We start from the raw sequence: 17,608 nt of genomic DNA on the forward strand, positions 1-17,608 counted from the left end.
CCAGGGATTCACCTGTGTTTGTCTGAAGGTACAAGCACACCTTTCTGCCCTTATTTCATGTAGGTACTATGCATTGAGCTCAAATTTTCATGTTTGTATGTCAAGAACAAGTTTTAGAGGTAAGCTATCTCCTTGGCACCTGAAAAGTTTTCTTTTTAGACTAGCATAATTGAATACTTTTAAGGCAGAGTATTGTAATCCTCCCAAGAAAGCCTGAAGAGTGAGTCAGGGAAGGAAATACATGGATGCTTAGTTCACTTTTTCCATGTTTTTCATCCCTGGACCCCAGCACATTAGATGGTGATAGCCATAGTCCAGGTGTGTCTTCTATCTTTAGTTAAAACTTTCCAAAAATACACTTATATTTGCACACATAATTAGTGTACAAGTGATTTTATTTTTTTCTTTCTGAGACAGTCTTAATATGTAGCCTTGGCTGTCCTGGAACTCACTATGTGGATGAGGCTGACCTTGAACTTACACAGATCCACATGCCTCTGTTTTGACTGGTGATTCTAAATCCAGTCCTCATCATAATTTTATAGTCCTTTAAAATTTTAACATATTTAATTATTTTCCTGTCTTATTGCCTTGTCTATGACCTTTAATGTTAAAATGTATGAGGGTGGCAAGATGATGTTCTTGGCAAATTTATTTTTGCCTTCTTACTAACATTAATGGAAATACCTCTAAAATTTCACAATAATCTTAAGCACAGATGGTTTTGGAATCCCTTTTTATTTTCAAGCTAATTTATATTCCTGATTCCAGTTCTTCCTCACATTTAAATTCTATTTAGTTCCAATAGTCTTTACCAAAATATCTTGGGCCTAGGAAAATCTTGCTAGAGAAAAAGAGGAGGAGTTAGAGAGATGGCTCAGTGGTTATGAGCACTAGCTATTTTTCCAGAGAACCTGGGCTCCATTCCCAGATCCCACATGGCAGCTCAGAATTCTCTATGATTTCAGTTCCAGAGTATCTGATGCCCTCTTCTGGTCTCTTCAGGCACAAGACATGCACATGGTGCACATACATACATACAGGCAAAATACATTACAAAATAAGTAAAAATTTAAACATTTATTATGTTCTATATTTTAGGACCTTTAAAAGTTGCAGGTCTACATAGTTAAGATAATAGATATGAATATAAAGTTTACTTTAAAAAATATCAGCTCCTGTGCCTCGTCTTTCTGGAGACAGCCACATCTTGTGCAGGCTAGCCTTTTCCCTGAGATATGATGGGGAAAGAGTGAACAAATTTGGCTGTGTTGGGTGCCTAGTCACCAGGTCTGCCTTTAACTCCGGCAAAGTAGATGTTTTTGTTGTCAGTGACCTCTTTATTGACCTCAACTACATGCTCTACATGTTCCACTATGACTATGCACAGCAAGTTCCATGGCATGGTTAAGGCTGAGAATGGGATGCTTGTAATCAACAGGAAGGCCGTCTCCATATTTCAGGCTCAAGATCCTGCCAGCATCAAATGAGGTGATGCTGGTGTTGAGTATATTGTGAGGTCTACTAGTGTTTTTACCACAATGGAGAAGGCTGGGCCCTCTTGAAATGTGGAGTCAAAAGGATCATTATGTAGTCCCCTTCTTCTGATGCCCCCATGTTTGTGATGGGTATGAACTGCAAGAAATATGACAACTCATTCAATAACATCAATGATTCATTCCTCCTACACTGTAGTGATTTGAACAGGAATGGCCCTCATAGGCTCATATGTTTTAATGCTTGGTCATTAGGGAGTGGCACTACTTAAGAAGGATTAGGAAGTGTGGCTTTGTTGGAGGAAGAGTGTCACTGGGGGTTGGCTTTGGGTTTTCTTTTTTTTCTCAATTTCTAAAAATTAATTTATTCAGATTACATCTAAATTGTTATCCCCTTGTTGTATCTTCCCATTCCTCTGCCCCTCCCTCTTTCACCCTATTCCCCTTCCCTAGGTCTGTGACAGAAGGGGACCTCCTCCCCACCATATGGTCACAGCCTATGAAGTCTCATCTTGGTAGCCTGCTTATCTGCGTGCCACCAGGCTTCTCCACCAAGGGGAAGTGGTCAAATATGAGGCACCAGAATTCATGTCAGAGTCAGTCCCCACTCTCCATACAACTGTGGAGAATTTCCTGTTCATTGGCTATATCTGAATAGGGGTTCAATGTTTACTGCATGTATTGTCCTTGGTTGATGCAGTAGGTTGAGCAGACCTCCCTGGGTCCAAATCCGCCCATCATGATGTTATTTTTATACATTTCTAGGACCCTCTGGATCCTTCTATTTCTCTATTCTTCCATGCTTCTCTCACCTAGAGTTGCAATAGGAAGTCCCTGCATCTATCCCAATCTCTTGGTAATTGAAGACTTTCATGGGACATCCCTTTTGGGCTAGTGTCCAATTATAAGTGAGTATATACCATGTGCATCTTTCTGGGTCTGGATTAACTCACTCAGGATGATCATTTCCAGTTCCATCCATTTGCCTGAAAATTTCAAGATTTCCTTGTTTTTAATAGCTGAGTAGTATTCCATAGTGTAAATGTAGTACAGTTTCTTTCTTTTTTAAAAAATATATTTTATTAATTTATTCATATTACATCTCAATTGTTATCCCATCCCTTCATCCTCCATACCACAGTCTTTATCCATTATTCAGCTGAGGGACATTTAGGATGTTTCCAGGTTCTGGCTATTACGAATAAGGTTGCTATGAACATGGTTGAGCATATGTCCTTGTTGTGTGGTGGAGCATCTTTTGGGTATATTCCAAGGAGTTATCACCATGCACAAAACTCAAGTCCAAGTTTGAGGATTAAAGACCTCAACATAAAACCAGACACTAAATCTGTTAGAAGAAAAAGTGGGAAAGAGCCTGGAACTCACTAGCACAGGTTACAACTTCCTGAACAGAACTCCAACAGCCCAGGCCTTAGGGCCAGCAAATAATAAATGGAACCTCATGAGGCTGAGAAGCTTCTGTAAGGCAGAAGACACTGTCAACAGAACAAAGCAATGGCCTACAGACAGGGAAAAAAATCTTCACCAGCCCTACATCTGACAAAGGTCTAATATCCGAAATATATTAAGAGCTCAAGAAATTAAACACCACCAAACCAAATAACCAAGTTAAGAAATGGGGCTCAGAATTAAACAGAGATTCTCAATAGAGGAATATTGAATGGCTGAGAAACACTTAAAGAAATGCTCAACCTCTTTAGTCATAATGGAAATGCAAATCAAAACAACTCTGAGATTCCATCTTGCACCCATCAGAATAGCTATGATCAGAAACTCAAGTGACACCACATGCTGGCGAGGATGTGGAGAAAGGGGAACGTTCCTCCACTGCTGGTGGGAGTGCAAACTTGTACAATCTCATTGGAAATCTATCTGGCGCTTTCTCAGAAAATTGGGAATAAGGTTTCCTCAAGACCCAGCTATTCCACTCCTTGGAATATACCCAAAATAGGTTTTGGGTTTTCAAAGGATGAAGTCAGGCCCAGTATCTGTCTCTTTTCCTGCTGCCTGCAGATCCTGATATAGAACTCTCAGCTACTATGTTTCTGTGTGCCATCATGCTCCTTGCCATGAGGAAATGAACTAAAGCTCTAAAACTCTAAGCAAACCCCAATTAAATGCTGTATTCATAAAAGTTGCCTTAGTCATGGTATCTCTTCACAGCAATAGAACATTGACTATGACTTACTCCACCAACTGCTTAATCCCCCTGGTCAAGGTCATCCATGAGAACTTCAGCACCATAAAAAGGCTCATAACCAGAGTCCGTGACATTACTGCTTCCCAGAAGACTATGGATGGCTCCCTCTGGGAAGCTGTGGCTTGATGGTTGTGAGGCTGCTCAGATCATTATCCCTGCATTCACTGGAACTTCCAAGGCTGTGGGCAAGGTCATCCCAAAGCTGAAAAGGGATTCGCTGGCATGGCCTTCTGTGTTCCTATCCCCAGTGTATGCATTGTGGATCTGACATGCTGCCTGGAGAAAGCTGCCGGGTATGATGACATCAAGAAGAGGGTGAAGCAGGCATCAGAGGCCCCTGTATTAGCCAGAGTTCTCTAGAGGAACATAATTGATAGAATGAACACACACACACACACACACACACACACACACACACACACACAGGACTTATTAGAGTGATTTACAGGCTGTGGTCCAGCTAGTTTAAAACTGGCTGTCTATCTATGGAAAGCACAAGAATCCGGTTGTTGTGAAGTTCATGAGGCTGGTTGTCTCATTTGGTTTTCAGTTTATGCCACAGTCCTGAAGGAGTAGGCTATAATGCTAAGTGGAAGAATGGACTTACCAGCAAGGGTGAGAGCAAGCAGACAAAGAAAGAGAAAGCATCCTTCTTCTATGTCCTTTATATAGACTGCTACCACTGGATTAAAACTCGGTCTTCCCACTTCCCACTTTAACTACAAAACAAAACAACAAACAAACAAACAAACAAACAAGAAACAAAACAAAACAAAACAAAACAAAAAAACCAAAAACCTCACAAGTATACCCAGACACATGGGTTTTAGTTAATTTCAGATGTCATCAAGTTGACAACCAAGAATATTCATAATAGGCCCGTTAGAGGGCACCTGAGCTATACTAAGGAACAGGTTGTCCCTTAGATTTTTCATGTTGCTTTCAATGATAACTTTGTAAAGCTCTTTGCCTGAGATGACAATGATGAGAACTATAGCAACAGAGTGGTGAGCCTCATGACCTACATGGCCTCCAAGGACTAAGAAGCCCTTGACCACATACCCAAACAAGGGAAAAAGAGGAAGAGAATGGCCCACAGCTACTGCGAAGTCCCAGTCCTTAATTAACTTCAGCACTGAGCATTTTCACACACACTTTCTATTCCAGGCCTGCAGGAAAAGGTGAGGGGCTTAGAAAGGCCTTCTCTCCTGAATACCATCAATAAAGTTCACTGCACCTGCGCATATATTCATAATTTTATAATATGTAAATAATCCACTTTGATAATATTCTCCCCATTATCCTCTCCCTTAGAATCCCTTCTTCCTAGCAAAAGAAGTTTTCTGAATTACATGGATTTGGGTGTAATTCTGCTCTTTACTAGGTGGAAACGTCACTTAATCCCTTTGAGGCTTAGATTCCTTATTTGCATGAAAGGCATAATATTGGTACCTACTTTAGATTAATTGAACAAACATTTAGCATGTCAGTCATGTCTTAAGCACTGTGGCCATAGCGGTAAGTAGAACAAGAAAATCCATGTCCGCATGAAGCTGTAGCTTGTAGTCACAAGACTGTGAGAGACTCAGATAAGAGAAAGGATCTATATCATGTTTTCTTTCTACCTTTTTAAAAAAAAATTTAGATTTCTTTGTTTTAGCTTATGTGTATGACTGTTTTGCTTGCATGTATGCATGTGTATCACATGTGCAAAGTGCCCCCAGAAGGCAGAATAAGGCAACAGATTCTTTGGAACTAGAGTTATAGATAGTTGCGAGCTGCCGATGTGGATGCTGGGAATTGAACCCTCCTCTACATGAGCAACAAGTGCTCTTAACTACAGATAGTAGCTGCCTCCTCTCCACTAGTAGTCAATACGTTTAAGAGGTAAGGTGTGGTCAGTGAGTCATTCCTGAGCCGCAGTTGATTCATATAACATAGCATTGGCTCTGGTGCAGGACCCCCTGCATGACATTACGGTAGGTGGTATTATGACAGCACATCCTCTGCTTAACCAGGAAGCTTGAGGACATGGAGAGTGGCCAGACTTGTAACCTCTCACTAGGCTTAGCTCTTAAAGTTTCCGCTGCTCTTCCGTATCACAACACAGGAGACAAAGCTTCTAAGACATGAATTCTTTTTTTTATTTTTTTATTTTTTTATTTTTTTTTATTAATTTATTCTTGTTACATCTCATTGGTTATCCCATCCCTTGTATCCTCCCATTCTTCCCTCCCTCCCATTTCCCCCTTATTCCCCTCCCCTATGACAGTTCCTAAGACATGAATTCTTGAAGAAATACTCAAGCTGTATTCAAACCATAGCATATGAATACAAAAATTTGAATTTGACATAATTTTCATAAAGTTACATTGCCCACAGGTTATACAAAAACAGGTAAACTCTGAACCACAGTTTTACAAGCTCTGGATAAGTATTTCACAATAGATGTAGTGCGAACACTACATTCGTTTTCAGACATATTATTCTATTTAATATTGAGAATATTTTATGAATCATATTCTCATTATCCCCATTTTTAGGGTTGAGAAAGCCAAGGCTCAATGATCTCTATAAAGTAGTGGCTTTTAACCTTGATTGCAAGTTGGAGTCACCAGTTTTTGTTTTTGTTTTTGTTTGGTTGGTTTTTTTTTTTTTTTTTTTTGTACTGTACTCAGAGAAGTTCTAACTTAATTGGTTTAGAACCACAGTTCTCAATACTGGGTGGTTTGTTTACTGTCCCCTAGAGAGCTATTTCGCAATGTCAAGAGATATTTTTGGTTGTACTGATGTAACATTGGCACACAGGGGGTAGAGTCTAGCTATGCTTTTAAGCAGCCAGAAAATACAGGTTAGCCCTGTCACAACAAAGACTTATCTAGCGTCAAAGGTTAACAGTGCCAGTGTTAAGAATCTGAGATGTGCCAGGGAGGATGGACTACACCAAGCAAACTGCTTTCCAGACACAGAAGCACTGATTGCATATATAAACTCAAAGACAAGTGCAAGCCAGATGTGGTCTCAGTGCTGAGAGGGGAAGTGGACATGGTTCCCTATCCCTAGTCCAGAGGCAAGACCCAATTGACAACCCCTCAAAAAGGCAAAATTAGTTCTCTCCAACGGAGTCTCACTGGGCATACAAACCACACTAAGGGCGGGCCCTATGCCCAGCAGTGGATGACAAATACAAAACTAAGTCAATGACATTTTGGAGCTTTTTGTTTCATAATGCTTTGTTAGGCCATTTAAAAAAAATGTCTTTGCTTATACATTATGCTTTCCAGTTTTGTGTTTTTATAGTGTGTGTGTGTGTGTGTGTACACTTGTGTATGTGTTCCTTGTGCTTTTTTCCTGTTTGTTTTGTTTTATTCTGGCTTTTTTGTTTGTTTACGTGTGTGTGTATGAGAGAGAGAGAGAGAGAGAGACAGAGAGAGAGAGAGAGAGAAAGAGAGAGAGAGGGAGGGAGGGACGGAGGGAGGGAGGGAGGGAGAGAGAGAGAGAGAGAGAGAGAGAGAGAGAGAGAGAGAGAGAGAGGGAGGGAGAGACAGACAGACAGACAGACAGAGACAGAGACAGAGAGACACAGAGAGACAGAGAGAGAAGAGGGGCATAGAGTTGGATGGGTGCAGAGATGGGAAGGATTTTGGAGGAGATGAGGGAAAGAAACTATAACTAGAATATATTGTATGAGAAGATTTTATTTAAAACATTGCAGATGTAAGGGCGGGCCCAGGCACTAACTGACAGGAAAGGCTCTCCAGTGAATTCCCACTTGATAAGTTTTCTGGGTGAGTCAGCGAGACATAGTACATGAGAACTAACAGGAGATTTCTGAGAGGTGGATGAGTCAGCCCAGGATTGCAGAGAGAACATTTATTAGAGACTTGGGAACAGAAGCATGTGTTGGTGCCAGCAAAAGAGGAAGAGCCACACACACCCAAGATAAGGAAGAAGATGTGCATATGCTAATCTAGACTGGGAACTGTTGCCAATCAAAATGTAGCAGGGCTTCCTTAAAAAACAAAACAAATGCAAAAAGATACCAGCATGGTTTAAAAAAAAAATTAAGACTTAGCTTGGAACCAGGTGTGGTGATGCATTCTTGTAATCCCAGCACTGGAGAGATTCTGTCATCAGGATTTTCAGTATGTTTGACTAAGATATGTTAGTGAAACAGACATAGAGGGTGTGGGATAGAGAAAAAAGAGGAGAAGGAAGATGAGGAAGAGAGGGATGGAAGGAAGAAGGAAGGAAGGATGAAGGGAGGGAGGAAGGGAAGGAGGGAGGGAGAAAGGAATGTGAACATCAGTGGCTGGTACCAAAGTGGTGGCTGATTGATCTTTTTCTTAATGACGTTGTTTAGTCCATGGAGTTTTGAATACATGTCAAGGGTACTCGGTAGGATAATGGAGACTACAGATAACATGTATAGTGCACATCAATAGACAACTGACTAATGACAACTGTGAGTTTTCAAGAAAAGACAGTTGCATCTTTTAATTGGCAAGCCTTTTTTCTTGAGCTGCCAATAAGATGCTAAATGGACCAGCTTGAGAGCCTCCTTTTTTGTTGTTGTTTGTTTTTCTTGTCTACTATGCAGAGCAAAGGTTTTGATAATGCTTTCCTTAGTAGGTGGGAGATATGTGTACATTTACTTGAGAGGTTCTTGCTTCCAAATACTTGGGAAACTGCTTGAAGGAAGGAAAGCTGAATACTCTGAGGAAAGTTGCAGTTTCTGGTACTTTACAAAGAAAATGCATGCATGAAGATCCCGGAGGTGGAAATATGGAGAAAGAAAGTGTCAGAGCTGTATGCAGTTTTCTCATTCAAGCTAATGAGATGGGGTTAGGCCAGAGAACATAAGTGGAGGTTAAATAGAGCGTGCAGAAAACACTCCAGAGAGATACTGGGGAGATTCATAATGCAAGGATTCCTAATAATGTAATACCAAAATGGAAGGAAAACACTGTGTGGAAAATATATCAAAAGGTTCTTTGACTAACCAGAATAAAACTACCTACTGTACTTGTTAAAAATACAGATTTTCCAGGTCTGGCTGAGGTGTGTGTGTGTGTGTGTGTGTGTGTGTGTGTGTGTGTGTGTGTGTGTTTGTATGTACTTGTATATGGAAGCCAGTGGTTGCAAGCAGAGGTTGCCATTATTAATTGCTTTCTACCTTATTTTTATTTAACAGTTTTATTTATGTTTATGTTTTGAGGTGAGTGTATTCAACGTGTATATGAGTATGTAAGGAGGCCAAAAGAGGGCATTAGATCCTCTGAAGCTGGAGTTACAGTTAGTGGTCTAACATAGGCACTGGGAACTGAGCTGGGGAAACTGGGGAAAAGCAGCAAGTGCCTTTGACCTGCTAAGCTATCTCTAAGCTCTTTGTTATTTGACAATTTCATACATATATAAACTAATTTTGGTTACCCTGCCCCATTGCACTCTCATCTGTCCTTCTTTCCTGCTGAAATCCCCCTTTTCCTAACAACCCCTCCCTTCTAACTTAATGTTTTGTTTTCTTTCACTGAATTTAATTATGTTTGTTTGCATGAGCATGAGCATGAGTGGTGTGTGTGTGTGTGTGTGTGTGTGTGTGTGTGTGTGTGTGTGTGTGTGATCCTCAGTGGGCAAGTCTGTTGGGAATTTTCTTGATTGCTAATTGACGTAAGAAGGTGCAGCCCACTGAAGGTGGTGCTACCCCTGGAAAGGTGAGCCTTTGCTGAGCAAGCTGGGAAAGTGAGATAGTAAGCAGCATTGCTTTGAGTTTCTGCCTTGATGCTCTTCAATGATTGACTCTAACTTGTAAGCCAAAAGGATCCGTTCTTCCCGGAAGTTGCTTTTGGTTGTGGTGGTGTCTATCACAGCAACAGAAGAGCAAAGGAGGACACAGTCAGACTTTGCCTTACCTGGCATTTAATGTGCTGCTAAAGGTTGAAACTCAGGTCCAAAGGCCTGTGCAAGGAGCACTTTACCACCGAGGCATTGCTTCAGTCCCTGCTGAGAATTGTGAATGAAGCACCTGGTAAGACCTCAGAGTATGTATATTTAAAAGGCTTTGCATGTGTTTCTGATCGATCCTGAAGTTTGGGATACATTGGTGCAGGCAGAACACTGGCTACGACTGGAATATGATCAAGTTGTCAGTATACTATGAAATACAGACATCGTTTGCCTTAGGAAAGAATGTTTTCCTGAGAAGTGCGAGTTAATAGAGGGTTTTCATATTTTTCTTCTGTTGTAGTTGCACCAGTGGGAATTATTATCCCTTCCTAGAAGCCAAAGTTTAAAGCTTGTACAGAGAGAGTGTTCACATTCTGTTTATCTCTTAAATTTTTTTTCAAGGGAGGTCTAGTCTAGTCTCTTAAATTTTTTTTTACATATATTAGCATTATTACACATATATACAATAAACTACCTACAGCAAGAAGAACCACAAAACAATCAGGAATTCTGTATCTGTTACATTCATGGAGTTTTGGCTATTTGTATTTGGCAGCCTTGAGGAAAACATCTTTCCTATCTTGGTGAGTCTAAAATTCTGAATGTAAATCAATATCTATCATATCTCTTCATTATCAACTTAAAACATCTATCTAGACCTAAAAAACATCTTAATCCCTAAACACTTAAGCTTAATTGTAAAACTAAGCTATCTGGTCTTCAAGCCCATCAGAGACTTGAGATGGAATAAAATTATTTGAGTAGACAGGAAGTGTAGGTTAGTAGCTTTCCAAAATGAGACGATGACAGAGAGAGTTTGCTGCTTGAACAGTCACCCAAAGCTCTCTATAACATTGGAGCATCATCATCAGCCTTCTGGCCCAATATCTCTAACAGACATATTTGTGAGTCAGGAACTATTGAGGACTTGCTTACCCTGTCTTGGCAGAGTTTGGCTGTCGACTCTGCCTGCATCGAAGCTTGCCCATTTTTAGGCAGAATTCTGTCTGTGACAGAAACGAGGACATTTTGCCCAGTGGGTTGTTTGCCACATTTGAAGCCATCTCCATAAGGAGGTTCACTGATGCTCATCATCTTCTTTGAGTAGTCTACTCTATCATAATCAGTTTTACCTAGCTCTTTAATCTAACCTAAACAAACTGCAGAGATCACAAATTCACTGTTAGCCAGGCATGTGCGGCTTTGAGGCCAGCCTGGTCTACAAAGTGAGTTCAGGACAGCCAAGGCTACACAGAGAAACCCTGTCCAAAAAGAAAAAAAGAAAGAAAGAAAGAAAGAAAGAAAGAAAGAAGAAAAGAAATAAAAGAGAAAAAATTCATTGTTGTATACCCAATTCTGCAATTCTTCATCATTTTTGCCTTTTGCCAAAATGCTTTATGTCAAGTTTAAGTTTAGAAAACAGAGTGAATTAGGTTTAATTAATTTTGACAACCATGATAACATGCTTGTTATGATTATATAAATGAGATTTTTTGTGGCTTCCATATCTGTTGTATCTCATGATTAAAACAAAGATTTCACATTGGGGCAGGAATATGCTGATTAGATGAGTAACATTAAGTACAAAATTATACTGTGCTGGGTGCATTTGAATTTTATACAAAGAACAGACTCAGAGGCTAATTATTCAAGTCTCTGATTGCTTTGTCATTCATAGTTTTGATAAATGGTTTAAACATTTAATGAATTGATAATTTGCTATTGAGTCAATGAATTGCCACATTGTAAACCTTACTTCTGAAAATCTGAACATTAGTTGGATTTTCACTCTTTGCATTATTTAACAGTGTATGTATAATTGTTCTTTAAAAAAAAAAAACCTGTCCTTAATCATTTCCACTTGATTTGATAAGGCCTTTGCCTGTTCTCTGGAAGATTTTCATTTTGACAGGATGATAATAGTACATGGCATAATGAAATTACCACAATTCTAGTAGAGGAGAATAATGCCTTTATAGTGTGAAGATGTAGAGTCTCTGTTTAGAAAGTCCAGTCACAGGGCAATGAAATGCCTTCCCAGCCTGTTGCCAATTTACCCATTCATGAAGGCCCATGGCAATTCACAATGTTTTCAGTGTAAAGGAATCTAGGAGAATGTAGAATTGAAAATTGAAGATTGTTAGAACTGGGAGGAACTTGGGAGTTCTCAAGCTTAAATGTCTCAAAGCGCCAGGTAATTATCATAAATGAGTGACAAGCGGTAACCTGCAATTAAAGAGGGATTCTTTCTATGTTGCTTGGTGTGGAAACATGGGCTTGGTGTTTGCAAGTATTCTGATTTTGAAAGAGCTGTCCAAATGCAATCTTTCCTGGGCAGCCTACGACCTGCTACCTCCCCTCTTACCACAGATAATTAGATCTTGGATAGGCACCTTTCTCTGAGGAATGTTGCCTTATGTATACCTGGCAGTTGACTTTTTTCTTTGTCTTTAAGTAATTAAATTATTCACTTTACATCTCAGCCTCCTCCCTCCTCTCCTCCCAGGCCCATCCTCCCACCCTCTTTCCCATTCCTCCTCCCCTTCTTTCCAGAGAAAGTAGCACCCACCCCCCTCATGCAATCCCTCCCCGCCACATCATGTTGTATCAGGACTATGCACATCCTCTTCCACTGAGGCCAGACAAGGCTGCCCAGCTAGGGGAAAGTGATCCAATAACAGGCAACTGCATCCATGTCAGTGACAGCCCCTGCTCCATTTGCTAAGGAACTCACATGAAGACCAGGCAGCCATCAGCTCCGTAAGTGTAGGGGGTCTAGGTCCAGTCCACACAGGTACTTAGGTTGGTGGTTCAGTCTCTGTGAGCCCCCATGGACCTAGGTTAGTTGTCTCTGTTGGTCTTCTTGTGGAGTTCTTGTCCCCTTTGGGAGATGTCTTTATCTTTCTCCTGTCTCCCCCACAAGATCCCCAGATCTATGCCTAATGTTTGGCTGTGGATCTCAGGAGCATCTATTTCCATCTGCTGCTGGGTGAAGCTTCTCAGAGAACAGTTAGCTTGGCTCATATCTGCAAGCATAACAGAATATCATTAATAGTGTCAGGGGTTGGCTCTCTCCCATGGGGTGGGTCTCCAGGAGGGCTAGTCATTGGTTGGCTATTCCCACAAACTCTGCTACATTGTTATCCATGCTCATCTTGTAGGCAGAGTAAATTTTGGGTCAAAAGTTTTGTGAGTGGGTTGGAAGTGCAGAAAGGAGGAAGATGGGTCATGAGTTAGGTGGAGGAGAAGTGCATGCCCAGCGTGGAGGGAGAGTTTGCCCCCAGTGAAGAGCATTAGCAAGTATTTGGGATAATGAATGGGAAGTAGTTTGATAGAAATTATTAGAAGCAGATGATGTGGGATTGGAGCAGGCATCCCATACTTGCCCTAATATGGGAGGTAATTTAGAGGATTAATATTTGCCCTGCTCCCGGTTAACTAAGGCAATTTTCAAATCTAACAGGTGTGAGCTGGGCATGGTGGCACATGCCTTTGATCCCAGCACTTGGGAGGTAGAGGCAGTGAATTTGAGGCTAGCCTGGTCTACAAAGTGAGTCCAGGACAGCCAACGCTACACAGAGAAACCCTGTCTCAAAAAACCATATATATCATTGATGGCTAGAGGGTTAGAAAATACAGCCCTTATAATAATTATAGGCCTGATAATAAACATTAATAGGTCTACTGATAAAATAACCACAACACGTTGTTATACCTTTCCCACCACTGGAAGTCCTGCATGGCTATAGGGAATGATCACTTCAGTCTCCATATCCACTTGCTGCTAGGGGTCTCAGCTAGAGTCACCCCATATCCCTCTGGGAGCCTCCTGTGTTGCAGGTCTCCAGCTTGTCCCAGAGATCCCCACCCACTGGTTTCTCATCTCTCTCCCAGACCTACTGCTGCCTGACATGCCCACTTTCCAGCACCTGGTTCTCACCCTTATTATTCTCCCCACCTGTCTCCCCTACCCAGTTCCCTCTCTTCATCTACTTCTGATGTTTCTTTTACTTCCCCTTCGGAGTGGGATCCAAGCTTCCGCCCTTGGGCCCTCCTTGTTACTTAGTTTCTTTGGGTCTGTGGATTGTGGTATGGTTACCCTGTACTCTATGGCTAATATCCAGTTATAAATGATGCATGTCTTTCTGGGTCTGGGTTACCTCACTCAGGATGATCTTTTCTAGTTCCATCCATTTGCCTGCAAATTTCATGGTATCTTTGTTTTTAATAGCTGAGGAGTATTCCATTTCTGTAAATATACCACAGTTTCTTTATCCATTCTTCAGTTGAGGGACATCTAGGTTGTTTCCATATTCTGGATATTATGAATAAAGATTCTATGAATGTACTTGAGCAAATGTCCTTGTATGATGGAACATCTTTTGGGTATGTGGTATAGCTAGGGCTTGAGGTAGAGCTATTCCCAATTTTATGAGAAAGCATCAGATTGATTTTAAAGGTGGTTTGTACTCCCACCAGCAGTGGAGGAGTGTTCCCCTTTCTCCACATCCTCTCCAGCATGTGCTGTCATTCGAGTTTTTAATTTTAGCCATTCTGACTGGTGTAAGATGGAATCTCCGAGTAATTTTGATTTTCATTTCCGTGATGACTAAGGACAATGAAAAATTTAAAATGCTTCTCAGCCTCTGTTGAGAATTCTCTGTTTAGTTCTGTATCCCATTTTTAAAATTGAATTATTTGGTTTGATGGTATTTAATTTCTTGAGTTCTTTATATATTTTGGATATTAGTCCTTTGTTGGATGTAAGGCTGGTGGAGATCTTCTCCCATCTGTAGGCTGTCATTTTGTTCTGTTAACAGTGTCCTTTGTCTTAAACAAGTTTTCTACTCTCATAATGTCCCATTTATTAATTGTTGATCTTAGACCCTGAGCTGTTGGTGTTCTGTTCAGGAAGTTGTCTTCTGTTCCAATGAGTTCAAGACTTTTCCACACTTTTTCTTCTGATAGATTTAGTGTGTTTGGTTTTATGTTCTTTAATCCACTTGGACTTGAGTTTTGTGCATGTTTATAAATATGGGTTTATTTGCATACGTTTACATGCAGTTCTCCAGTAAACTAGCATCATCTGTTGAAGATGCTTTCTTTTTTCCAGTGTATAGTTTTGGCTTCTTTGTCAACAACCAAGTGTCTGTGGGTGTATGGGTTTATTTCTGGGTCTTCTATTCAATTTAATTGATCAAACTGTCTATTTTATGCCAATATCATGAGGGTATTTTTATTACTATTGTTTTGTAGTACAACTTGAAATCAGGAATGGTGATACCTCCAGTTCTTTTGTTGTACAGGATTATTTTCCCTATCCTGGGTTTTTTCATATTTCCATATGAAGTTGAGAAATACTCTTTCAAGATTTGTAAATAATTGTGTCACAATTTTGATGGGAATTGCATTGAATCTCTAGATTGTTTTTGGTAAGATGGTCATTTTTACTATGTTGATCCTATTGATTCATGAGCATGGGAGATCTTTCCATCTTCTGATATTTTCTTTCTTCAGAGACTTGAAGTTCTTGTCATACAGGTCTTTCCATTGCTTGGTTAGTGTTCCACCAAGATACTTTATATTACTGTGGCTACTGTGAAGAGTGTTGTTTTCTTAACCTCTTTCTTAGTCCATTTATCATTTGTATAAAGGAGGGCTACTGGGTTTTTTTTTGAGTTAATTTTGTATCCAGCCATTTTGATAAAGATGTTTATCAGCTGTAGGAGTTTTTGATGGAATTTTTGGAGGTCATATATGTATACTATCATATCATCTGTGAATACTGATAATCAATAAGATAGATGAATTAATTTGACATTCTTTAGTTGTCTTATTGCTCTAGCTAGAACTTCAAGTACTATGTTGAATAGATATGGAAAGAGTGAGTCTTGCCCCTGATTTTAGTTGAATTGATTTAAGTTTCTCGCCACTTAATTTGATGTTGGCTATCAGCTTGCTCTATATTACCTTTACAATGTTTAGGTATGGGCCTTTTATCCCTGATCTCTCTAAGACTTTTAACATGAAAGGGTGTTGAATTTTTGTTGAAGGCTTTTTCTGCATCTAGTGAGATGATCATGTGTTTTTTTTTCTTTCAGTTTGTTTATATGGTGGATAACATTGATGGATTTTCATATGTTGAACCATCCCTCCATCCTTGGAATGAAGCTTACTTGGCCTTGGTAGATGATGTTTTTGATATGTTCTTGGATTTGGTTTGAATGTATTTTATTGAGTATTTTTGCATGAGAGGGAGATTGGTCTGAAATTCTTTTTCTTGGTTGAATCTTTGTGTGATTTAGGTGTTAGGGTGACTGTCACTTCAGAGAATGAGTTTGGCAATGTTCCTTTTTGTTTATACTTTGTGTAGTAGTTTGAGGAGTATTAGTATTAGCTCTTCTTTGAAAGTCTGGTAGAATTCTGTGCTAAAGCTATCTGGTCTTGGGCTTTTTAAATTTATTTTTTGGTTGGGAGACTTTTAATGACTGCTTCTATTGTCTTGGGTTATAGGATTATTTAGATCATTAGCTTGATCTGAACTTGATTGAAAATCATCCATTTCATTTAAATTTTCCACTTTTGTGGAGAATAGCCTTTTGAAATAAGTCCTAATGATTCTTTGAATTTCCTCAGCATCTGTTATTATGCCTCCCTTTTTATTTCTGATTTTGTTGATTCAGGTATTATCTCTCTGCCTTTTAGTTAGTTTGTCTATCTTATTGATTTTCTCATAGAACCAGCTTTTAGTTTCACTGATTCTTTGTATTGTCCTCTTTTTTTTCTAATTTATTTATTTCAGCCCTGAGTTTGATTTTTTCCTATTGCTTACTCCTCTTGGGTGTGCTGTTATGTTGCTAGTATGGGATTTGTCCAATTTCTTTATGAAGGCACTTAGTGCTATGAACTTTCCTCTTAGCACTGTTTAGATTGTGTCCTATAAGTTTGGGTATGTTGTGCCTTCATTTTTACTGAATTCAAGAAAGACTTTAATTTCTTCTCTGACTCAGTGGTCGTTGAGTAGAGAGTTGTTCAGTTTCCATGAGTTTGTAGGCTTTCTGTTGTTTCTGCTGTTGTTGAATTCCAGCTTTAATCCATGGTGGTCTGATAGGATAGAAGAGGTTATTTCAATCTTCTTGATCCGTTAAGGCCTGCTATGTGCCTGAATATGTGGTAAATTTTGGAGAAGGTTCCGTGAGATGCTGAGAAGAAGGCATATTCTTTTGTGTTTGGTGAAATATTCTGTGGGATACCTTAAGTCCATTTGATTTATAATGTCTGTTAGTTTTTTTTTTTTATTTCTCTGTTTAGTTTCTGTCTCAATTATCTGTCCATTGGTGAGCATAGGATGTTGAAGTTTCCCACTAATAATGTATGGGATATGTGATTTAAGCCTTAGTAATTTTTGTTTTTGTTTACAAATGTGGGTACCCTTGTATTTGAGGCATAAATATTCAGAATTGAGATATTTTCTTGGTGGATTTTTCTTTTCATAAGTATGAAGTGTCCTTCTCCATCTCTTTTGGCAATTGACTCTTTTTAAAAATTTTTTTATTAATTTACTCTTGTTACATCTCAATGGTTATCTCATCCCTTGTATCCTCCCATTCTTCCCTCCCTCCCATTTTCCCCTTATTCCCCTCCCCTATGACTGTTCCTGAGGGGGATTACCTCCCCCTGTATATGCTCATAGGGTATCAAGTCTCTTCTTGGTAACCTGCTATCCTTCCTCTGAGTGCCAACTAGTCTTGAAAGTGAACAGTGACAGGTTATTTCCTTAGAAAGCTTCAAGAGAAAGGGGGAATTTGCAGATTGGTGTTCAGACAGAAAGAGGTAAATACAGAGATGGAGCCAAGTTATGTAGCTCCCAGCTGATGAAAAGCTGTCTGCTACACAGAGGTCCCCGAGTGCTTAGAATTAAGATACCTGACTATATGAATCCCCA

Source organism: Acomys minous (assembly GCF_964271855.1).
Source record: "Acomys minous genome assembly, chromosome: 7".
NCBI lineage: Eukaryota > Metazoa > Chordata > Mammalia > Rodentia > Muridae > Acomys > Acomys minous.